General features: G+C 39.5%; 1 protein-coding gene across 1 annotated transcript in view; it reads right to left on the bottom strand.

Annotated features, from left to right (window-relative positions):
* LOC122804601 (cholesterol 24-hydroxylase-like) overlaps nt 1-25,759 on the bottom strand; it is a 730,604-nt gene that overhangs the window by 341,410 nt on the left and 363,435 nt on the right. The window lies entirely within an intron of this gene.

The following is a 25,759-nucleotide window of genomic DNA, read 5'->3' as shown; positions in this document are numbered from 1 at the left end:
GAATACCTATCCATGCCTCACTCTCCAAGAATATCTGGTTGTAATCCTTAGGGGTTGATGGGACAGATCAATGGAATCAGTTATGGCAGCTGATCTTCTCATTGGGTCTGGTGAACCAATATGAGGACAGGTAAGCTCTGATGTAAGTCTACATGGCAGTGGATCCTGGGCCTGCAAACCCACATAGCAGTGAATCTTGGGCCTGCAAACACCTGCAAAGCCACATAGCAGTGGATCCTGGGCCTGCAAAGCCACACAGCACTGGATCCTGGGCCTGCAGTTCTCGGGCAAAGACTGTGCTGCAGGCACTGCAGGACACTACTCTTTCTGAATGCCTTTGAATACCTCTGTATGTCCTTTAACTGTGCTGGTGGTTTTCTATTTCTTTGAGAGTTAGTTCTCTGAAAGGCAATGTCACTATGAGCAACCTCAAAGGTGATGGCATCATCAGAAAGTAATGGTACTATCCCACTTTGGGGCACTTGTATAATATGACATATTTCTAAGTATCTCTTCTCCATTTCCAAGTACAGAAATTACAATCCTTTTTATTTTTGCACTATGATATAACTTCGAACAATAATATAGCATATATGTGTTATTTTGTGGCTGTTTACAAATAGTGACCTATCTTCAAACCAGGAAAATATATTTTCTATTACTATTAGTTCAGATTTTGATATGTCTCAGAAGAATAATGTAACAAATTTAGTACAGTGATTACATTTATAAACTGGAAAAAAGATAATATTGTTAGACATTTTTCGGACATCATAAGAGTGCATGGCAACCTTGCAACGCATCTGCAATGTCATAAAAGTGAATGATACAAATTATTTTAATTATGCCTCTGATTATAACCAACTTGTTATATGTTCAAGACATGCATATCAAGAACTTCACCACAAATGCAGAGTGAAGCAAAGCTCAAGAGCTGCACCTTGACATCCATGTTGTGAATACACAAGTAGCTAGGACTGTAGATCTGATCATAGTTTGTTGTAGTCCATTGAGCTTTATGTAATGCATGTACTACCAGTTACAGAAGTAAAGGTGTAGGAGAATAAAGTGCTTTACAGCTTTGAAAGCCATAAAACACTTTGCCTAATCACAGACAGTGGCTGGAAGCTAAATGTTCTCCTGTTGATTTAGAAGCTATTAGGCAGTTTGTTCTGCTATACTTGTGTTATGTCCAATAATAAAGTCCAGCCTAAAATATATCTTTCACTTCTATTCAATATTCATTCTCCAAATTCTGGGCAAACCTCTACAACCAACTTTCTATATATATATATATCCAGCAGTACCATCTACTCTATTCCAAACAGCATGGATTCTGGCCTGGATGAAGTACTATGGTAGTGCTTCTGTCTCTAACTAATGATATCCTGCAAGAACTCTGGTAATGGCCTCTTTACAGGTGCCCTATTTATAGACTTCACAATTTCATCTCAGTGACCAATATCTTCTCCAAAACAGACTAACTTATATTGGTATCAGTCCAAACACCATTCCCTGGTTTAAAAACTTTCTCACTGGAAACACTTCAGAGTTAAAATAGGTTTGGTGTTGTTTTTTTTTAAATAGGATCTTCCCAATCACAATCTACACCTATTACCAAAGGTGTACAACAAGTATCTATTCTTGTCCCCCTCCTATTCTCCATATTCATTAACAAACTTTCTTATTACCTCCCTCATTGCCACATATCCTCTGTGCTGATGACATGATCATTTACTTATCAGGTTGCTGCCATACCAACATCCAATACTAATGCCAGTTGGACTTGCATGAGCTCCACCAATGGCTCATAAACCATAAACTACTTCAAAACCCCACCAAGACCAATATTTGGAACTCCACAGACTCTTTGCCAAGCACCTGACTCTAGCTATCTTTGATGTATGTTGCCATTCAATAGAGACATCCTCTACCTTCAGTTACCTAGGGCTATAGCTTAATCACCCACTAAACTTCCATTTTCACATAGACAAAGTAAGAGCCAAAATAATCTCCCTCCTCTTCTAGGCCAAAATGATATCCTTTTTTCCATCCCAATCAACCACTGTGGCCATTGGCAAAGGAGTTCTTTCTCAGATTGAATATGGGCTACCAGTTTTTGCTTCTGCCTCCATAAAGAAAAAAATCCAGATACCACCCTATCTCTAATAGCATCTGCTAGTTAATTACTGTCTGACTTCTCTTTGAGCATCACTGTATCATCATAGAAAAAGCCAAATGGCTATGTATAACAAATGTGTCTAACTTACTATTAAGATTTCAACTCTACCAATACTATAACTCCACACATTTGCTCCTCTTCGAAGTAGACTTCAAGTAAAAAAATCCTTATACAAATTCAGAATGCAACTCAAAAAAAGCACTTCTTCATCCAGGTCAAATGCTACTGCTTCAACACAGGATATATTTTCCAAAACACTATACCTATCTGCTTGCCAAGTCTCTTCTCCTCTCACAAAATTTAATTTATTTTTTAATTTAATTTAATACATACTAATGTATGTGTTGCATATTCCATTTGTCTTGATTGTACACTGAACTGCACTTGTTCACCAGAATGCATATATACAGATTTTTTTCTTTGTAATTATTCTAAATAAACTACTCTGTTATTGCTTGCATTTCTGTATTTTGTGTTTGTGAAATAGTTTGTATTTCACTTGGGCTAATACTGAAATTGGGCAATACTGATCAGTGCACTACCCCTGTAAACAAAATAAACATTTAAAGCTGTTCTAGCTTCTCTCCACTGTTCTGTGCTGATTGGCACTTACTGCAGGCAAGCTATGATACAAGACCACAGCTTAACAGCAATGTGAGGGTATGAAAACAAGCCACTTTACAACTTTTAAGGCCCTAAACACACCTCTGCCATACAGACAGCAGACAGAAGCATTGCCCCTCTATTGAAAAAACAGCTTTAAAAGCTGATAGACTCTTCTCTCTACCACACTTTGGCTTTTTCCTTTTTTCTTTTTTGTGCATGACAGTGAAGTGTATAACAACTTTAATCACTGTGAAAATGCTTCATACTGTTTTGTGGTGACTGCTTTTATTCTAGTGGGGGACCAGGCCTTAACAGCACTGAAAGGTGCAGAAGAAATCTCTTATTTCCTTTATTTTTCAGAAAACAATGTTGTCTTTTCCTAAATTCTAAGCAAAGTCACAGCACTCCAGCACTATAGCACTGATACTACATACTCCTGTGCTTTAGCAGAGATGGCAGTGAAAAGAGAACTGCACTGAGACTCAACTAACAGCTTTAAAAGCTGCAACACTTCCCTAACAGTGCCACACAGAACGTTATTAACAGTTTTAAAACCTGAAACTGCCCCATTATACTGTCAAATGTATCAGGACTCAAATGGCAGATTTATAATTTGAATAAAACTACAGGGTGCCAACACAGCTGGATGGAAAGCACCAGTGAACAGCATCAGAAATACTGACAACATGAAACAACATGTATTTCACTTAATGTTACAATGGAAAATGATGGCACTCATCCTAGAAAAGTACCAATTCACTTCTTCATGATTATGATTCTCAGATCATAAACCAGTTTACGTGCTCAAGGTTTACCTCTGAGCTTCATTTTCAAGGTTAAATTCCTGACATCTATGTCCCAAGCACATAATAGAATGGTTATGATCCTATGCCTAATTATAATTCTGTTTATGATATTTAGAGTTCGTTTTTGACTGTTTTACAAAACATAGCCACCTATCTTCCAGTTATAAGAAACATTTTTATTGCAATTAGCGTATATTTTCATCTTGATTTTTGTAGTAGTGTAAATGCATGTACATATACTTGTTGTATTACAATAACTTTTTTATGGGTTCATTTTTGTTTTCAGATCTGATTCATATAATTATTAGATTAAAATAACTTCTAAATGAAGTAATTTTTGATTTAAAAACATGATGTAATAAGACTTCTGTAAGATATGCTTACTATTACTTTGTGAATGACTTTTCTCTCAAAATGTTCTGTTGCAGTGGAATTTCTTACAAGCAAATTGTACTGAGGACTTTTCCTAGAGCATACAAAAGTCATCTCGGGTGTATATCATAAGTCCAAAAGTGCACAACTCCAAATGCCGAAACTTTGAACTGGGAAGTTCGAAGTCTAAAAATAACGAAGCTGCAGAACATCAAATTCTTTCCTGTGAAAGAATTTGGTGGGCCGGTTCCACAGCTTTGCTATTTCCTCAACTGTGGTGCGATCTCGGAGTTGGTATATTTAAGTGGGTGGGTGTAGGGGGCACAGCCCCCCACATTGGAAACAGTATTTAGTGTTCATGTGTTTCTGCTTTTTGTACCAGAAAAGTGATTTTTTTCCCTGGGAAAAAAAAAATCTCTGTCCTGAGTGTTCGGAGTATTCAGTTTTTGAAATTTTGGGTTCAATATTTACATAGTCGAAGTTTTGACACTTCGACTATATGACATGGACCCGTCATCTCAGCTAGTCTATTTCCTTTTGGCAACAAAAGACTTTCCTGTGCTTAAATCGCAGACATTAGGGAACATATAATGAAATAGCTGACTGCTAAAAAGCAGGAATGCTATAATCAGATAGAGCACTTTGGTGCATTCAGAATTCCAGGTGGAACTCATGGGTTCTATTTCAAGATGCCTATTGTAGTGGTAGCTGTCTATAACTAAATAATCTCTGGACAAATAGAGAATCATAGAAGTATAAACTTATATAACACAACGGAGAGCATGAGAATGGAGACATAGTAACTTATGCTAAAGTTTTAACTGGAAAATGCCTAGCATACAACAAAATCATTCTGAAGGCTTCCATCCATTGATTAGTTTTAGGAAACCATACTTTTTTGTTTTCACTGTTCTCTGATGGTTATTTGTAGCTAGTTCAAAGGTCTGGTTTACGGAGTAATTGGTATGAAAAGACAAATATTTTAGGATATAATCTTGATAGGTAGACATGAACAAATCAGTTAGAGTTTACAAATTTCTAGCACTGAAACAGAAGGAGCACTCTCAGTTACTGGGTACCATGTGTTCCACAGGTAAAGATGCATAACAAGCTGGAAATGAAGCAGAAGGAGCACTCTCAGTTACTGGGTACCATGTACTCCACAGGTAAAGGTGCATAACAAGTTGGAACACTTTATCATTCTTGGTTGTTTCTGGAACTTCCTTTTCTGTTACAACTTTAATTAAAGTATTTTATTATTCTTTTATTTTTGACATTTATTAACCAGGTATGTCCGACTGAGCCTGAGCCCATTTTCAGCAGATGCCTGGGGAGAAAAGCTCCAATACAGAACACTTGTAACAGCAGATAATAATATTGGTTTGCAATAGCATTTATACTTCTGGATTCCTCAGCAACTGTTAAATGCCCACTGTTTTCTAAAGAAGAAACAGATAAAGCATAGAGAAGTAATTTGTGGGACTCTCACATTCCACTTTTTTCTGTAAAATCTTGAAACATTATAGTTTCAGTAACAAACCATATGTTCACCATTCTCACTGTTGCAATAGCCTACTGGTTGTATCCTGTCAAGGACCCAGCACTGGGTCAGCTTTCCAAAGCTCTAACTCCCTCCCACATAGTCACTCTGGCTCCCCATAGGCCAATCCCTTTTGGAGGGAACAATAAAAGCATTCAGAGTAACTAAAACTCTTACTTTCTTGTCTCTCCAATTCTCTGGTGCAGCAGTCAGCCAAGGCTTCCTGTCAAACAATAAGATTCCTTTTGCAGACTCCTTCCACACATATAAATAATTAGTTTATTGTACTTTTACTGTTTACAGTGTTTTTTGTAGAAATTGTGGTATATTACTTTAAGAATACAGACTTTTCAAGCACATTGGTATACATTCCATAATTTCCAGTACTGTCACTCTAGGGACCAGTTTATAGTAATAAACCATAATTTCATGCCCTAGGGCTTACTTTATGTTAGTTAGGTTTACTTAAATATTTGAAACAGTCGGAAAGCATTTTTCATATAAAAAGATAATTCTTATGTAAATGCTTGTGTTTACAAAGTGTTTACCTATTTTTCTATGGATTTTCAGGGCAGCTAATTTCTGGAACTCTGCATCTATGTTGACAAAAAACAGAGGTAATCCAGAAAGTTTGAGTCAGGTCTGGTATACCACCTGTGAACAGAGGGTGACAGGACTAACAAGAAACAAGAGTACAAAGGATTAGTGCGGATAAAATCACTTTAGCTAACAAATCTAAGAGATTCTCTCTCTGATGCTCTCCCTGTGGGAATAATAGATGCCTTGTTACACTTTCAAGTAGTTTATTCAGTTAAGTAGGTAGTTGGATGATATGCTTTCTCATAGCCAATCCCCCCTTTGGGAAGTTCCTAAGAAAAAGAAACAAAAAATTAATCACTTATAAAAAAGGTATATGTTTTTTTGTGCATAAAAGATGATGTTATTACCTTAGCTAGAAACCTGTTGCAGCCAGTCAGTTCTGACAGCCATATACCTCCTCCTCCTCCTACAACTTGTACCCCTTCCTCTAGGGAAGAGGAAGTTTTCTCAGGTGATTCAGATGTTGACAGAATAAATGTTATGCCACTGGAGGGGGGTTCTACAGCCCAAGACTCTGGTTCTGTGGATAGTGACCTGTAGTTATAAAGATGGATGCTTTCTCTTCTGCTGAGACCATTTCCAGACTAAAAGTTGTATTTCCTTCAGAGCACAGGAATATTGCCCCTGAGATGTACAGATATTATGACTTTCTTGAACAAGGAGATCCCAGTACTGCACCTATCCCTCCTATTCTGCTAGTTCCTAAGAAAGTAGATATCTTGTCCAGCAGCAATATTGCCCACAGTTCCAGCAGCAAGAAAACTCCATTCAACCGTCAACTCAGTTCCTGGGGATGGGGGGAGGGGGGGGGTAAATGGTTGGAGAAACAAGCTAAGAGAATTTTTTTTTCTTTTTCTGTTCTAGCCTTCAGAATCCTTAACTACCAGGGACATATGCTGAAGTTTATTTTAAAAATGTGTCAATAGTTTAGGAGAGTTTCCTGTATCTCTGACCTATAAAGGTATGTCTTATACGAATCAGATTGTAATTAACCTGTATCACGTTTCCAAACATGCCTTATGAAGTATGCATGACTGTGTTGATACTGTTTGCAGAGCTTTGGCTACAGCTTATGTTTTAAGGAGATTAATTTGGGTACATAACTAAAACATTTCAGAAGAATTAAAGTCAGAAATGCTGAGCTCCTCTCTAGATTCCTAGCTTCTGTGTGGGCCAATTGCTACTTAGGTCCTCAGACAATGAGATGTGATAGGTAAATTAATTCAGGGTGTGAGAGGTAAATTAATGCAAAGGGTATCGAAGATTTTTCTGATCCCTATATTCTTCCCTTCAAAACCCCCTTACCTAGTTTAACGAGCAAAACAAGCAAAGAGCACAGCCTAATTCTAGCCAGAGTCCAAGAAGAAACAGCAGGATGGAACCAGTCCCAAACCCTGCAAAAAGAATCTGGCACAAGCCTTAGAATGACTATGGCAGTGACTACATCCCTGACATAGTCTTTCAAAAGCTGGTGCCTGACCCTTTTCCCAAAAATGTCTGTATATCATCTGTATAAATATGCAGTGATATTGAGGTTGGAGGTTCCAATTCAGTGCAGCTGCATGGATAAATTTTAGCAAAGCTGTCACAAAACAGGCACTGAGTTCAGACTAGTATAAATATATTGATTTATTATATTGACTAAACTCTTGAGACAATAATGACACAGATAGGCATGGCACATGTTTGTACTTTTGCTTCTCACTGTGCAATGTCATCAGTAACTTGTGTTATGTAAACATATACTTCAAAAACATTCCTTTACTAAAACTTATAAGTCTAACATCTGATCAACATTATGATCTTAATATGTCTGGTAAAAAAGCAGATCTTTTGGAGTGAAACAGATTTTTCTCCTTTGCTGTAATTTTAGAACTGTCCTACTGCATTAGCAAATGTTTTAAGGCTGTCACATACTACCTTTTTCTACTTTTGGCTGTAGAGACAAATTGCCCATGTTCCACCCCCATGTATACAAAAGGAATTGTTTGTATGCTATGGTATGTAAATCAGCCTTATATCTTTCCTCCATGACACCTGTCTGCATTAATGATACTTAAAAGTTATACTTATATAGTCTAAAATACAGAACATCAAGCTAGGTTCAGTTAAACCCTTTATCCTTAGCTTGGTGGAGGTGCCGTTTTGAATAAGCTAAGGTTTATTTTTCTGTCAGTATCAAAAATAAAAATTATAGTTATTTTCTGCCATCCTGCAGACTACAAGAGCTACAGGAAGGAGAAAGAGATACTCTAAGTGCCTCCATTTTGATTTTTTCATAATTTACTGCTCTCTGCCCTTGTTTTTTTGTCATTTTTAACTTATCTGCATTTATTTAAACTGCATTTGCCTTAATATTGCTACACACTCAAGTGTGCTAGCTTGTACTGCATTTAAAGTGTTTTTGCTACTGTTTTAACTGCTTTTCTGCAACCCCCCCCCCCAAAAAAAAAGTTCTAAGCTGTTTTCCTGCCTTTCCTGTAACTAGTCTAGTCCAGATACAGATTTGCTGTATCCAGGACTGTTTTGTAAGTTTCTGAGCCCCCCCCAGACCTTTCTGTGTTGGAAGGAAGCCTTCTAGGTTATCACTGGGAGTTGTAAGCACTAGATAGCCTATCTATGACAAGAGGAGTAGTTTCTGGTCCAGAAATTGTAGTTTATTGGCTGTTTGGGCAGTTTTTCCATCTCTTTCAACTTTCTGGTTTAAAAGCCCATCTTTACATGGGTTTGCACTTGTTTAAGCTCTGCAGAGCCAGTTTTGGCATCATGCAGACTACAATAGCAACAGCAAGGAGAAAGAGATACAAGTGCCTCCATTTTGATTTTTTCATAATTTACTGCTCTCTGCACTTGTTTTTTTTGTCATTTTTAACTTATCTGCATTTATTTAAACTGCATTTGCCTTAATATTGCTATACACTCAAGTGTTCTAGCTTGTACTGCATTTAAAGTGTTTTGCTACTGTTCTAACTGCTTTTCTGCAAAAAAAAAAGTTCTAAGCTTGTTTCCCACTTTTTCTGTAAGTAGTGTAGTCTAGGTACAGATTTTCTGTATCCAGGACTGTTTTGTAAGTTTCTGAGCACCCCAAACCTTTCTGCGTTGGAGGGAAGCCTTCTAGCTTATCAGTGGGAGTGGTAACCACTAGGTAGTCTACCTACAACAAAAGGAGTGGTTTCTGATCCAGTAATTGTAGTTTATTGGCCATTTGGGCATTTTTTCCATCCCTTTCAAGTTTCTGGTTTAAAAGCCCGTGTTTGCACACCGTGCAGTGGTGCTCAGTTGAGGTAAACTATTACCAGTTCTAGAAAGTCTGCTCTTAAATTTTCCTCTTAGAACGTGCTTGTTCTTTTACTTCTTGCACTTAAGTTAGCTTGATCGGCTAGCACTTTAATAGACTTTGTGGCATTTATTGTAGCACACTTAGGTGCCATCAGCACTAGCTGTTCCTACTCAGTAACAGCACCAGTACTTACTAGTTATGACCACCCCTCCTGGTATGATTGTAGGGCAATTTCCTGTGCTTTCTCCTGCTAACCTGGTGCACTTTGACATTCTAAGACAGTGTGGCAACTGTCTAATGTACACAGACAGCCTTCTTCTCTTACCTCCCAACACTCATACCTGTGAGAGATACACTTATATCACCAAACTGGAAGCAGTGCATGGTCCAATCAAGACCGGACTAGCTGGTCAAGAGGAGAAGGTCAACACCTGTAACTCACTACATAGAACACACAGTCCTCCAAAACACCAACCATCACAACCCACACACACATAGAAACACAAACCATACACCCACCTTCGCGGAGGGTCTCAGTAAAAATGTACCCAATGAACAGAGACCCCTGAGACAGAAATGCACTTGACCACCACAAAACAACACCAACCCCAGAATACAAAGCTCACCACCACAGTGTGTCCCTCAACCCAAGCCCTAAGGCAAAACACTTTGCCCAATGTACTAATCATAGAAGACTAAATTGTGAGGCACACTAATGTCCCACTCACTAGGCTGAACAAGGAAAAGGTGGCAGTCAGTTGTCTATCAGGTGCCAGGATCCGCCACATAATACATGCACTCAGGTCACTCCACAACAAGTACAAGTATGACTCAGTCATTGCCCATGTGGGTGTGAATGACCTGAGACATACCTCCCTGGACTACATGAAAAGAAATATGATGGGACTCTCAGATTATGTGGCCCAGGCAGATAAGATCCTAGCCCTGAGCAGTATTCTACCATCATCCAGAATGATACCACAGTACAAGCAGAAAATGATTGACTTCAACAACTGACTAAGTTTCTGGTGTCATTCTAAGGGGATCCAGTATCTGTCTGCCTTGGATGACATGATCGACAGACCTCGATGCTATGCCAGAGATGGCCTGCATCTGTCACCCCTGAGATTCCTGGTACTGGCTAAGGCTCTTGCCTCCCCTATAGTGCCTTTCTTTAGGCAGTGTTCCAAGGACCAAAATTCCACCATAACAGCTACAAAAATGCAATCTGAGGGTCATGCTGCTCAGTGCTAGAAGTCTAAATCTCAAGATGCACTCGCTCGAAGCTCTCCTCAAAATGGAGAATGTCGACATGTGCTGTAACAGAGACCTGATTTAAAGAGGCAGAAAGCACCCCTGCACTCCCAGGCTACAACTCATTCCACACCTTTCGGTCCCAGAATATGGCTGGAAGCTCCAAAGGCATTGGTGTCTCCATATTCTTAAAGGATACACACACCTTTAGACTGGTAGCCCAGTACAATGCATCTGAGATACTTCAGGTGCAACTAACACTGGGTAAGACGGCAATACAAGCCATAGCCTGCTACAGAACCCCCACATGTCCCTAGACTCTCACTCCAAGTTTCTAAGCACCCTGGAATCTATCAAGGTCTCATACTGGGTAACTTCAACTGCCCTTCCATCAACTGGGAAAACTATTCATGTACCAATGTACAGGCCCAACGCTTTCTGAAATTTATCAATTCCAGCTCGTACTGACCCCCACTAGAGGAAGCTACATCCTCGACCTGGTTATCACCAACATGGGAGACAGTCCACACCTACAGTCAATTCCTCCCTGGTTAAATCTGACCACAAACTGATCACCATGGAAATGTCCATCTCATCTACACCCCCTGCTAAGGTGACCACCCTGAAAAACTTCTCTAAAACCGACTTTGGGCTCCTAAAAACAGAGGTGGCTAACTTTTCTGCACCCATGCCAATGGAAAATAGATGCATGACTGCTGAATCATACACCAATGCACTGCACAAGCATGTACACAAATGCATGGACCTTGCCATACCAAATAGAACTAAGACGCTCCCCTCCAAAAAAAGGAAGCCAATTTGGTGGTCTCCAGCCATCAATAAACTCTACAAAAGAAGGAAGAAACTGTTGCAGAAAAAATGAAGTCACAAGACTGGAAAACCTTCCTTATCAGTCTCAACAAAAAGCTGAGATCTCTTATTAAATCCTCTAAAGCCAGCTATGAAGCCAGAATTGTGGCTGACACCAAAAACAACCACAAAGCCTTCTATAGCTATATCAAAAACCTCAAAGGCAATACCCAGTTTTGCTTTGAGTTATCGCACAATGGCACCTGCTATACTGAGCCAACAGATATAGCCAACATACTGGCCGATAGATTCAGTGCCAACTTTACCCCCCCCCCAAGGGCCCTATCACAATAACAGAAGAAAGCCTGGTACCCACCATTTCTGTGGCAAAGGTAAAAGCTGCATTGTCCCAAGCCAAGAATACAGCATCCATGGTACCTGATAATATCCCTGGCTGCGTCCTACATGAGCTACAAAATGAACTGGCACCACATCCATGTGCCCTGTTCAATCACAGCCTTACCTCAGGCTGTGTCCCTAATGAATGCTGCACTGCTACAATCATTCCGCTTCATAAAGGGGAGCAACTACAGACCCGGGGAACTATTGTCCCATTAGCCTGATGAGTCTGTTATGCAAAGCTATGGAGCACTTCATCATGGACCTGCTTAGCAAAGATATAGGCAATCTCCAGACTCTTGACCCCACACATTTTGGCTTTGTCAAGGGGAGATCCTGCCTGCTGGACTTGGTTGACTTCTCCGAGGTAGTCACAAAGGCTGTGGATGAGGGCAAGGCAGTGCACACAGCCTATCTCGAACTGGCCAAGGGCTTTGATACCATTCCCCACTCAGGTGTCATTGATAAACTCACCAAACTAGGCATCAATCCTTACATCACTAGGTGGGTTGCAAATTGGCTCACAGACAGGACCCATAGAGTGAAAGTTGCATATTCCAAGTCAGACTGCCGACCAGTCAAGAGTGGAGTCCCACTAGGCTTGGCCCTGGGCCCTCTCCTGTTTGGCATCTACTTCTCAGAAGTCCAGGCCAACACAGAAGGACTTGGTTCATAGGTTCATAAGTTCATAGGTTCATACTAAGCTATCTGCCCTAGGGCATTTATAAGCCTAGCCAGAGTGTGTTTGGCTTTCGCCACCCATTTTAAATTAATTTTGCTATGCCCTTTTTCGAGGTTAGTATACTGTGCCTCTGTCTAACAGTGACACAGAAGTGATACCCGGGGTAAACCTATGATCTCCCATCCACTCATCAAGATTCCTCTTGAAGAGAGTCAATGAGGGACTCTGCCTAACCTGGACTGGGATTTTATTCCAGAGTGAAGGGAGACTCTGGGTTATGAATCTGTCCTTCCAGCATGTCCTATTTATTTCAATGCTGAGGTTTAAGTCTCTCGAGCACGTAGCTCGATGGGATTTGGATTTTCTGAGGTGCAGCATGTCCATTAATTCTGGGTTGGACATGGCTTTATACGTCAGGCACAGATCGCCTCTGAGCAGGCGGTATGCCACTGAGTAGAGCTGGAGTTTCTATAACCGGGCAGCAAATGTCATCTGTTTGAGCCCTTTGATCCTCTTGGTGAGGTACTTTTGGGGTCTTTCCAGTTGCTGCAGGTGTCTGGTAAGGTACATCCCAAAAGGGGCATTGTACTCAATTATGGGCCTGATGAGGGATGAGTAAAGAGGCACGATGACTACCCCTGATCTAGATGTGAATCCCTTCATGATTAGGTGGGCTATATAAAATGTTTTTCTAACCACTTTGGCCACGTGGTTGTCAAATGAGAGATTGCTATCAACTTGGGTCCCCAGGTCCCTAATGACTTCTTCTGTACTTAATGGATTACCACTTATGTGGTAATTTGTGGGCACTTTGTTTTTGCCAAAGGGGAAGACTATACACTTTTTGGCGTTTAGCTTGAGGCCATGGCTATGGCACCAGTTGTCTGTTTCTATGAGGCCCTTTTAGAGGATGCTTGTGTTGGCTGGAGAGTTGATTATGGCACCCAGTTTGCAGTCATCTTAGCCTGTACCTCCAAGAAATATATACCGAACAAGAGAGGTCTCAGGACTGAGCCTTGTGGGACGCCACTTGTAACTAGTTTGGAGTCTGACATGGCTCCAGCAATTCCAACCATGTGTGTTCTGTCCTTGAGCCAGTTTGCAACCCATCTAGTGACATAGGGGTTTATATTTAAGCTGGTGAGCTTATCTATAATGCCCGAGTGGGGTATTGTATCGAAGGCTTTTGTGAGGTCCAGGTAGGCTGTGTGGACCACCTTCCCCTCGTCAATGGCCTTGGTGACTGTTTCAAAGAAATCAACCAGGTTTAAGAGGCAGGATCTGCCCTTAACAAAGCCGAACTGGGTAGGATCCAGTGTCTGTAGGTCCCCAATATCTTTATTTATGAGGTCCATGATGATCCTTTCCATAGCTTTGCAGACCAAGCTAGTCAGGCTTATGGGGCGATAGTTTCCAGGATCCATTGAGGCACCACCTTTGTGGAGAGGGACCACTGTTGCTGTACACCACTCTTTGGGTACATATCCTGTAGTAAGGCTGAGATTGAACAGTAGTTTTATGTTTGGGTTTAGCTCTTCTTGGAGTTCATGTAGGACGCAGCCCAGGACACCGTCTGGTCCCATTATTGATGCTGTGTTTTTTGCTTTGGAGACAGCAGCTCTTACCTGAGCATCTGAGATGTCAGGGGGGCAGCACTCTGCTGGGATAGATATTTGCCCTTTTGGTGGGAGGGGGGGACCTGTCAGCTAGGATGTTGGCAATGTCTGTGGGTTCAATGTATTTTTTGTCATTTTGGAGTAATTCTGAGCATATCTGGGAATTCCCACCCAGGTTCCTAACATAACTAAAGAAAGCCTTGTGATTATCCTTAGTGTCCTGTGCAATTTTTCTCTCAAAGCTGGCCTTAGACGATTTTATGAGTGCCCAGTTTTTGCTAATACTGATCAGAGATGCCTTCCCTTTTGGGATTTTGCTCTATCATGTAGTAGCTTCCTCCTTCTATTGTATAGTTTGTTTATGGCTGGGGTCCACCAGACAGGACGTCTGCCTTTGGAGGATTGGGTCTTGGTTTTATTTGGGATTGCATGATCCTTGCATTCCTGAAGGTGTTCATAGAATGCATTTATAAAGGATTCTGCGGTCTGGGCCATATTTTCCACAGGCTCGAGGGCTTTGAAGGATTCCACCTTGATTTTGAGGATTGTGGAATTTGCTTTAGAGAAGTTTTTCACTGTGGTTTTCTGGGCAGGGGGTGGGGTCGGGATGTGAATATCCAGTGAGATTAGTTTATGGTCTGATCTTACCAGTGAGGGATACACTTCTGGTCTGGAGCATAGAGTCCCCATGTTGGTGATGATCAGGTCCAGTATGTTTTCCCCTCTTGTGGGAGTGGTAACAAGTTGTTCCATAGCATTTGAGTTTATAAATTCTAGGAACCTTTGGGCTAGGGTGTTGGAGCTAGAGTCATGCTCCCAATCTATGTTTGGGTAACTGAAGTCGCCCAATATAATGGTGTTTGGAGAGACCTTCATATTTTCCAGTGTTCTCAGGAAGGCCGAGTGGGGTTCCTGGGTTTGGGAGGGTGGTCTGTAGCAGGCTATAAACTGGAAGGCAGTTTTACCCACTGTTAGTTGCACATGGATAGTCTCTGATGCTTAGTGCTGTGCCACCAACCTGGAGGTGTGGGTATCTTTGACGAATATTGATACTCCCCCTCCTTTTGTGGTTCAGTCCAAGTTTTGGGGCTGAAAAGCATGGTATGAGGTATAACCTGGTAGTGCTGGGGTGCTCTCGGGAGCCTTTAACCAGGTTTCTGTTACTGCACAGATATCGATGTTCTCCATGCTAAGGAGAGTTTCGAGTGCGTGCATCTTGAGGTTTAGACTTCTGGCGTTGAGTAGCATTACTCTTAGTTTCTTATCCCTTGTGATACCTATGGAGGTGGGTTTGTCTTCTGAGCCTTGCCTAAAAAGGCACTATGGGGAAGCAAGAGCCTTTGCCAATATCCGAAAGCCCAGGGTGACAGGTGCAAGCCATCCCTAGCGAAGCATCATGGCTTGTCAAGCATGTCATCCCAGGCTGACAGGCATTGATCCCCTTTGAATGACACCAATACTTAAGCCAATTGTTGAAATTGATCATCTTGTCTTCATATTGTGGCATCATTCTTGGTGAGGGTAAGATGCTACTCAAGGTCAGGGTCATACCAGCCTGGGCTACATGCTCAGAGAGCTCCTCTATGTCTCTTTTCATGTAGTCCAGGGAGGTACGTCTCAGGTCATTCACACCAGCATGGACAATGACCGAGTCATATTTGTACTTGCCTTGGAGTGACCTGAGTGCTTGTGTTATGTGGTGGATCCTAGCGCCCGACAGGCAGCTCACAGTGACCTTCTCCTTGTTCAGCCTGGTGAGTGGGACGTCAGTGTGCCTGACGATAGTCACCTATTACAAGTGTATCAGCTGTGTTGTTTAGCCTTAAGGGCTGTGACTGTTCGGCACACTGGCTTTGTGAGCTATGTGTTGCACGTGTTTTGTTTTGGGGTAGCGGTTGCTTGGATGTCTGCTTTGGAGGTCTCTGCTGCTTAGGCAGATTTTTATTTAGAGCCTCCGAGTATGTTTTTGTGTGTTTATGTGTTTGGTTTGCTGCCGTGGTAGGTCTATGTGAGACTGGAATTGTAGTGAGTGTGGTTTCCTTCTCCTCCTGACTGGTTACACCAGTACTGAGTTGAGAGAGCTAGCCTCCAGTTTGGCTATATGGTTGCATCTCTCACATGTGTTGGAATTTGTTGGGAGGAGGAGAGGGTTATCTGTGTACATGAAGCAGTTGTAACATTGCCTCAAGATTCCCAGATTCACCAGCTGGACCGGAGAGGAGATTGACAACTGACTATTGGACATGCTAGAATAGTATTTGGAATTTCTTTATAATTGAAAAAAGGGCCAATGGGGAACAAGGTACTCAAGGGGAGTTTGTGAGGGTGTAGTGCTTTTAATTTCTTAGTGCTGACTTATATAATTGCTTTAGTGTGCAAGTGCCAGGTAACTTAAATGCAATGTGTTACAGGTAACTTAAATGCAAAAACGACAAACAGTAACTTTCTTTCAAGTGAAACAAGGAAATAAGTACAGTAAGCAATGCAGATATCACTAGGGATCCACAGAAGCATTGAAAAGCCGCGTTTTAGGTGGAATTAGCGTTTCAGGGAAATAACAAGCAAACAAACAACAAGCATATAAACAAAACTGGATTCAGCAGGCCTAGATCTAGTCTATGCTGCAGCAAACAAGGTGTACCAATTTCAGTAAGAAAGAGTTCAGTTGACCAAGTTCACTGATGACTGCAAGCTAGGAGTCATTATCAACTCCTCAAGTGATGCAGGCATCCTACAAAAGGGCTTCTCTGAGACCAGTGACTGGTGTCAGAACCATGGCCTGAAGCTTAACGCCAAAAAATGCATTATCATCCTCTTTGGAAAAAACTCAGTTCCCACAAACTACCACATTGATGGGAGCCCACTGAACACTGAAGGGGCCATAAGAGCTCTGGGCACCCAGATCGACAGCCACCTCTCTTTCTACCACCACATTGCCACTTGGATCAGAAAGTCCTTCTACGTGGCACATCTTATAACCAAAGGTTTTGCATTCAGGATGAAAGAGGTCATCGTCCCTCTCACTCATCCCTTATTAATCCAATCACTGAATATAATGCCCTGTTTGGCATGTACCTGACTAGACACCTATAACAGCTGGAGAGGCCACAAAAATACCTCACAAAAAGGATCCCAGGCCTTAAATACATGTCCTACATGGACAGACCCAAGAAACTTTAGCTGTTCTCAGTCTCTTATCGTCTACTTATAGGTGATCTCTGCTTGACTTACAAAGACATGTCTGACCCAGCCCTACTTGAAAGCTACACCTAAAGAAATCCCAATCCCCCCACGCCACACGTTCCAGAGATCACAACCTCATTACCATAATTAACAGAAAATGCTGGAGGGACAGGTTCATCTCCCAAGACTGCCCATACTCTGGAATAAGCTTCCCATTCATGTCAAGCAGAGCACCTCGTTGGCCCTCTTCAAGTGAAATCTTGATGAGTGGATGGCTAACAGAAAGTTCACTCCAGGGATCATTCCATTTGCCATATTGGATAAGGGCACTGTGAACTAATATCTGGTGGCACGGTGCCTGTGCAATTTTTTTGGGCTAGGCTTGTAAAGGCTTCAGGGCCATTAGCCTAGTACACACCTATGAACCTATGAACCTATTTTTTGATATTGTTTAAAATGTACTTAATAATTCTGTGGCTCTTGAGAAGCCTTTCATAATCCATATGCTTCATAATGCATATTTTCCGAGAAGTAATTATTTACTCATTATTCTGTCTGCACATTTATATTGCTCAGAATTTAATATATCATATATAACATGATTTTATTCTTTACTATGCACATTAATAGTTTCAACTTTGCATCACCTCTGATGTTCACTGCCAAAGTGTAACTTTTGTATCTGCGTAATGATCTATTCTTTGGACATATAAAACTTTTATCAGTCTCTGTATGAAAGCAAGAAAGGCTGACTAAGGTACAGGCATGCCTCTTTCTAGAACATGAGTAAACTATATCTAAACTTGTTACTGACCTTTTTCTCTGAAAAACTGACTTTGAATATTACATAACAGTGTCCTGTAAATTGTTTAGCTAAAAGCATTGTTTCAGTTCTGACAGATTTTTATCTGTGATTGCTTAATTCTCCTTCTCTTTTTGTTAATTTCCTTAGAGGATCAATTAGTGACACACGTCCTCTGAAATAATTTTTTCTTTAGTTTCCATTCTTTTATTCCCACCAGCATTTTCCCCCTGATCTTATATGTTAGAAGCTGACAAAACTGGCTTCCTACTGGGTCTGTGAGACAGAAACTCCAAGTCATTGCACTTACAAAATCAAATGTTTCATAAATAAAAGAAAAAAAACAGCAAAATTTAAAGCTCATTGTTACACTTTTAAAACATCACTGAATGGGGAATCAGTTCCTTGTACCCCATTCTCCTATTTCTATTTATTGACTCCAAGATTAATGTAACTCAGAGTCGGGGGAATACCCTGAAGTGTTGAATACTCAAAATTAGTAAATATTTTGCATATCTGTACTTAAATTGTTGTAATAAGAATCACAATTGCATCTAGGTTTATGCACATGTACAAAGATAATAGTCTCTAACTGTCTGTGGATGAAACTTGGGACAGTTCTTAAGTAATTTATCAGACTCTATGTTATTTAGTTCGATTATTTATTCATTTATTGAACTCTATTGCCATGTTATGGCTTTTTGTAGTTTATCATTGTGAATTCTTAGCATGTATTAGATGTTAAATTGTCTTTTGGTGCTGATGGGTGATTCTGGGACATGTTTGGTTGGTTACATACTATTACAAGATCTTACGATTTTCTCCATTTGAGATGCTTTCCAAGGGAAACTGATGTTCCATCATCTAAGCTTACATTTTGGAGGCATTTAATACAGACTTTTAGCCTTCTTTGCATCATTTCTGAGACTGCTTTTTGAAAATTCCTGGATGCTTTCCACAGGTTTACATTTTGTATGTGCAGTGTTTCTATTTGGGGGATTCAGAGGCCTTCAATGACTTATTACGTCCAGTCATTGCTCAGCTGCAATGGAACATACTGACCTTTTTGGTCAATGTACAAACCAGGTTTTAGACCTTTAAATTTTCTCCTTTGGCTTTGGAACACTCAGGCCATTATGGAACCAGACGTAGAAATCAGGGACATATTCGTTACTTCACTGTAGTCTGAAAGTGAGGGAAACTTGTCTTACTTGTTAATCTGTGTTACTACCACATTGAATGGCTTGATATTTATAATCTATTTTTTTCACTTTTATATTTTTATGATATTATACCCACAGTACTGCATAGATGCAATGATATTTTTATACACATTGTATTAATTAATTGTTTCTTTTTTTTTAGTTTTGTCCAAGTGCTAACGAATCAAAGCAATATAAGAAATCTGAAGTTGAAATCCTCTGACTTGCAGCATCCCATACAGACAAGCACACTGTATCCTCATAGAATGACATTAATCTGCTAGCCAGTTACTGAAGCCAATTACTTTTATCCTTGGATTTAGGCATTACTCTTGGATAAAATAGTTTGTTGCTCAATCTTGGGGCCTTGCCTTTTTTGAAGACATAAGCTGAGAGTTTAGCCATGTCTCTCTGCATCTCCTTCAAGGTGGAACACAGAAAAACATTCATCCCACATAAGCAACTCCAGGAATTAACCACTTTATTAACACCTTTACTAAATTATCACTTAAGATATATACAAACATATGGGTCTATATCAGATGATCGAAAGCTTACAAGTCCGAAGCTCACAACTTCGAACTGCAAACCTCAAAAGTGACATCAAATGTTCAAAAAAAAATACTAACTACCAAAAAAAGAAAATAAAATGCTCTATGCAGGGAGGCAAGCCCCCTGCACCCCCACACCCCCGCAACTTAAATATACCAACTCCGAGATCACATTATAGTGCAGTAAAGGGAAATCTTCCCTTCCCTCACTCTATGGCGATCTCCATTCTGTGGTTCAATGTTGTCAGCTTTCCAGGTTTGAAGTTCGAAGTTGTGAGCTTCAGAATTATCAGCCTTTGATGTTCTGATACAAACCCCAAACATACAATTATATAAAAGAAAACAAACTATGTTAACATGTTCACAGTTACAAACATTATACATTATATACATGCCTATATACAATTATCATCAATCCAACATTACATAAATTGATCAATTCTTTCTGTCCCTTAAATCTCACACCCCCTCTAAAACATTATTCTGCATCCATTGTTCCCGCAATTTCCATTTTTTATGTAGTTTGCTCCTCCCTTTTCTAAAGATCCCACCTCCACTCCTTTTATCTTGTTTATAATATTTACTACTTCAGGTACAGTTGGTTTGGACTTTGATTTCCAATTTCTAGTAACTGATTTAGTTTGCTGCCACCAGAATTAAACTTAACAAGGCCTTACTGTGTCTACACAATTCAGATCTTGTATCCTAGCTCAAAAGAATAATTTTGTTAGTTGGACCCATTTGCTTACCCAATATTTCTGACAGAGTACTCTGTAAGGAATTTTTAAAGTCTGCAAAGTCATTACATTTCCAAAACATATGTTCCCAGTTATCTCTTTCTTCACCATAACACCTCTAACACCTACCATATACCTAAGGAAAATTTCTTTGGAGTCTGGTTGGGGCATAAAAATACCTATACAAACACTTCCAAGCAATAATCCTAAATCTTCTAGACTTAGTTGCATATTTGGGAGCCATACCTATGTCCTCCCATTGTTTCTGTGAATTTTTTATCCAAGAATTTAACCACCTTTAAGGAAGAACTAAGTAAATGTATTACCAATGAGTATAATTGTTGATGTTTTTTCTAGCTAAAAAACTTAACATTAAGCCACAACAAGCCACAATCCTATATTTATACAGCTTCTAATATATAACTTTTATCTCCTTATGTACTTAAAATTGTACAAATTTCATTTTTCCTTTAACATAATAAAACTTTACTACTGCTATTCTCTGAAAAAAATGTTGTTTTCTCATGTGCTCTTCTACCTATGCATATTTTGTTATGTTCCTTCAATATACCATGACCCACAATTGCAGTCTCAAAGAACATTTATCAAATCATATGTGGTATCACCTGAATCAATCAAAGGAGGTTAGAAAGGATTGGGAAGAGAGAGTGGATAAGCAATTCATAAAGAAACAATGAGAGGATGTATATGTCTCCCAAATGTGTAACAAAATCTAGAAGATTTAGGATTTTTGCCTGGAAATGTTTGCATAGATATTTCCATACCCCATGGAGACTCAAGAGAATTTTTCCTCAGGCCGACAGTGAATGCTGGAGGTGTGATGGGGAAGAAAGATGTAATTGGGAACATATTTTCTGGGAGTGCGGTAAACTGGCAGACTTTAAGGATTCCCTGCGGAGATGCTGGGTTGGCAGATTTGTCTGATGAGCAAGATGATTTTTCTGAGTTATGATATCGAATCAGAATTTCCTAGACATAATAATGCCTTGCTGTGTCTAATAATGGTGGCTGCCAAAAAAAGCAATTACTAGAAAATGGAAATCAGAATCTAAACCAACTATACTAGAAGCAGTGAATATAGTAACAGAGATAAAACAACTGGAACTGAGATCTTTAGAAAAGGGTAGGAGCAAACTACATAGGAAAAAATGGGAATTGTGGGAACAATACATAGAAGGGAGGAATGAGGTTTAAAAGGTGGCAGGACTTAAATGATCTATGTGATGTTTGACTGAAAAAGATTGGGTATATTATTAGTGATGTATAATGTTTGCATCTGGGAGTGTGTCAGTATGGTTTGTGATGTAAAATGTTTGCAACTAGAATTGTGTTAGTGTGGTTTGTTTTCATTTGTATACATGTATGATTGCCTATGTAGTTAAGTGATGGTTTAATAAAGATGTTTCTTGTTTAAAACGAAAAAGAAAACAGCAGGAATTGAATAATTTATGTAATGTTCATTGGGCTATATCATATATAGCAATATATGTAAAGTAAAATGTTTTTATGTTAATTATAATGTGATTACTTTTATATGAACAGTAAATTTGCCTGTGTCACAAGTGATAATTTAATAAAGGTGTTTGGAAAAAACGTGTGGTATCCCCCAGCTAGCCACCCCATTACTAAGTATTCTGTAGCCTAAATTTACAACAGAAGTTATTAACATTATTTTTATTATTACACTATTATGATGTAACTTGGCTCTTCTTTACCATCACCAAAAGGTTTATATTATTGGTACCTTATAGTAGTGTTCCTTCCAGTTCCAGTATGTTTCAGAAACAATGGCTACAATACCAGGTGGGAAGGGTACAAAATAATCTGGATAATGAGGGGCAACACTCTTGTAAAAAAAAAAAAAGTGTTCCTAATAACAAAGAAAATGTAACTAGTATAGTTATACAGACAGCACTCCCAGAGACTCAGATTGTTTGAATATGGCCATATCAGTGCAAGGTTTGCTTCATTCATTCATTCCTTTAGACTTCACTTCAGTACCAAATATCAAATCCTTTTCATATTTAGATTCTTCTGTCAGTCTCTTTAGAGCTCATACTTCATGTAATGTCATGGAAGTAAGCAACAGACCAATCAGTAGCAGGAACACAAGGTAATAGTCCAATAACAAATGTTTAAGACTTCTTATACAACAATATAATTATGTTGATTTATAAATGAATCCATCCATCCATCCGTCCACAACCCCATTTTCCCATTTTTCACATGGAGTTGGGGTGTCACTTCAACAGTGACAACCATCTAGAGCCAAGGTTTACAATGACAGGTGGCCAGCCCTGCTGCAGTTGTTTGTCCACACCACACACTTGCACACACACTCACACCCATGGCCACTTTAGAGTGTCCAAAACACCTACCGCATGTCTTTGAAATGTGAGAAGAAACTGGAAAACCCAGAGGAAATCCATGCAAACACAGGGAAGACATGCAAACTGTGCACAGAATGGACCCCAGCTGGGAAATGAACCAGAGAACATCTTGCTGCGAGTTGAAAAAGCTATCTGTTGCACCACTGTGCTAAATATATGAATAGATAATGAAGATCACCCTACTTGTAAGATTAAAGTTTCTCAGACAACAGATAGCATGCCCCTTCTTTTATGCAGCCTACAAGTTTATGAACTTACAATAGTGAGATACAGGCAGTGATAGAAATCATTCTTCATAGGATCTGCTAACCCAATGTTGTATCACCCTTTAATTTAAAAAAGTCTCAACTCAGTTTGAATGTCTAGGATCTGCTCATGTTCTGGAGTTGTAGTTTCTTGTCTTTTTTTTCTAATCTTTTTATAAACGTTAATATTGTTTCTAATATTTTAGATACTTTAAATGCAAATCAAAGATTTTTAATACATAATATCAACATAATTTCAGATAAATGTTTGTCTTTTGAAGTTTTCTGTAAAATTCTGTGGTCGCAACATAACAAATAGATATTAATAAAAATTATAATGAGACTGTGTGGAAATAACATTGTGATCAGAATTGCACAATGTAAGCCAAAAGGGATAAAACTGGCATAAGTGCAGACATAGCAAGAACTGCCAGAAACAGCAGTCATCAAACAATTGGGTAGACTGTCCTATTAGAGGTCAAGTGACCTAGAGCCATTGGCATATGTGTCTTATGCTCACCAGGATGTGGATTAAAGTACAACATGTAATTGTTTTGTTTGCTTTTCAAGGCATAAAACACTTAGTGGACTTCGTTAGAAAGGCAGTGTACTGTCTAGAATTTCATAGAATGTACAGATTATTGCTTCATATTTTTAGTTTATCCTCATAAAACCTGTGGTTTTCAGACAAACAACCAAGGATTGAAGTTACTGAATAATGACATACATTTCAGTTTCAGAGTTTGTACCCTTCACATAATGCAGATGGACACATCTTGTTATTCTAGCAACTTTCTAATTTTTGTTTACAGAAGTTAGTGACACACTAAGGGTACAGTCAGCAGGCAGAAACAAATATTTTGCTCTGCCACTGTCATTTGCTAGTTGTTACAGGCAGATATTATTGCCTGAAGCCAGACTTGACCTAACAACATAAGCAGGGAATACCAGTTAAGGTCAGGTTGCATGCCACTCTGGTGCTTAACTGATTTGTTCTTATTGTTTAGTCTGCCTCTAGGTATCCCACAATGCAGTGCTCATCTGTAAAGAATTACATCATGCAGGCCTCTTTCTTCCTAAAGCTCCTGTCACTACATTGACTTTACATGCATACACTGCTGTCTTTCAGTCAATTAGTTTTAAGTAACATTTCATGCCATTCGGTGACTACTTAAAACACAAACACTGTAAATACCACACAGACTTTCAAAGTGCCTTTTACTGCTCCTTCTTTTTAGAATGGCTAAACTGCAGTCTTTTGTGAAGCCTGAGTTTTACTACTTTGACTCATCTCCCATTCACCTTCACATCTAACTTCCTAGCTGTCAAAGTGCTAAGGGTAATTTGAGTTGTTACCTGGTGTGATTGACAGTTCATAGCAGAAGACTTGAGTCATGTACTGTTTCCTTGTTCTAGCTTTTACTTTCAGTATGAGTAGGGGAAGGACCAGGAAGCTATGACATCACAGCATGGGTGTTTTTTTTTTTTGGACAGTCATGGTGATGCCAGTTTGGGGAGGGAACTGGCCAGAAAACTACCTGCATTCAGTGGCCTTGATGATATCAGTGAATTGGAGACTGCAGCAAATTTTTCCAGGGTGGGATAAAAGTTTTTTTGAAAGTGAAACCACCACAGTACAGTAAGGTACTTTTCTAGTGGAGAGAAACAGTCAATTTAAAATATTTTAAATGCTGTGTTGTTGTTTATTCATAGCAAGGAGAGTAAATGGGGAGAAAAAGGACAGAGAAGTTGAGCCTTTAGTAACAGAATCCCGTTGTTGTCCATTAAATAAGTATGAAAGTGTATATGACACAACTCCATACTGTAATAAAAACTCCCTTTTAAAGCTGGGAATACCTCTTATGTCCATTTTTACTTGCATAAGCCATTATTTTACATCTTCATGAAATTCGTCATACATGAGATCTAGTCACACAGAGCTCACATGCACTATTAATTGAGTTTCTTTTTCTGGGATTAAACTTGCAGCAGGGTTGCAGCAGTGCATTTTACAGTTTGTACCTAATAATAAATTATTATTTTATTTCTGTAATAAAACCAGCCAGCTGTGTAAACACTGGGTCTTGATGATTGTCACTTTTGATGTAACACTTTGTCCCCATGTGCAAAAGTGGGAAGAATGAGTTGTGGATGACTGGGTGGATAGATGGATTGACCCATGTAATGCAGTCCATTGCTCCTGAACTGAAATTCTAATCGTATATATTACAGGTTCCATTAAACCTGTAGACTGTGACAAAGTAACACTGTAGTTTGCCATCCATCCATGGCAGAGTACAAGTAACTGTTAAACTACAGCAACTTTCTTTGGTTCAGGTGACAATTTCTGAGCAGGTGGATATAAAGCCGTAGAATTCTAGGTTAGTTTAATCACATTCTATTAGTTTTGCTTAGTTTTAACTCACACTCACTCAGTCTTGACATTTCCAATTTGATATACCTTGCAATACTTAATGAATT

Source organism: Protopterus annectens, chromosome 6.part0 (assembly GCF_019279795.1).
Source record: "Protopterus annectens isolate FY-2018-M chromosome 6.part0, PAN1.0, whole genome shotgun sequence".
Taxonomy (NCBI): domain Eukaryota; kingdom Metazoa; phylum Chordata; order Ceratodontiformes; family Protopteridae; genus Protopterus; species Protopterus annectens.
This window is presented reverse-complemented; position numbering and strand designations above follow the sequence as displayed.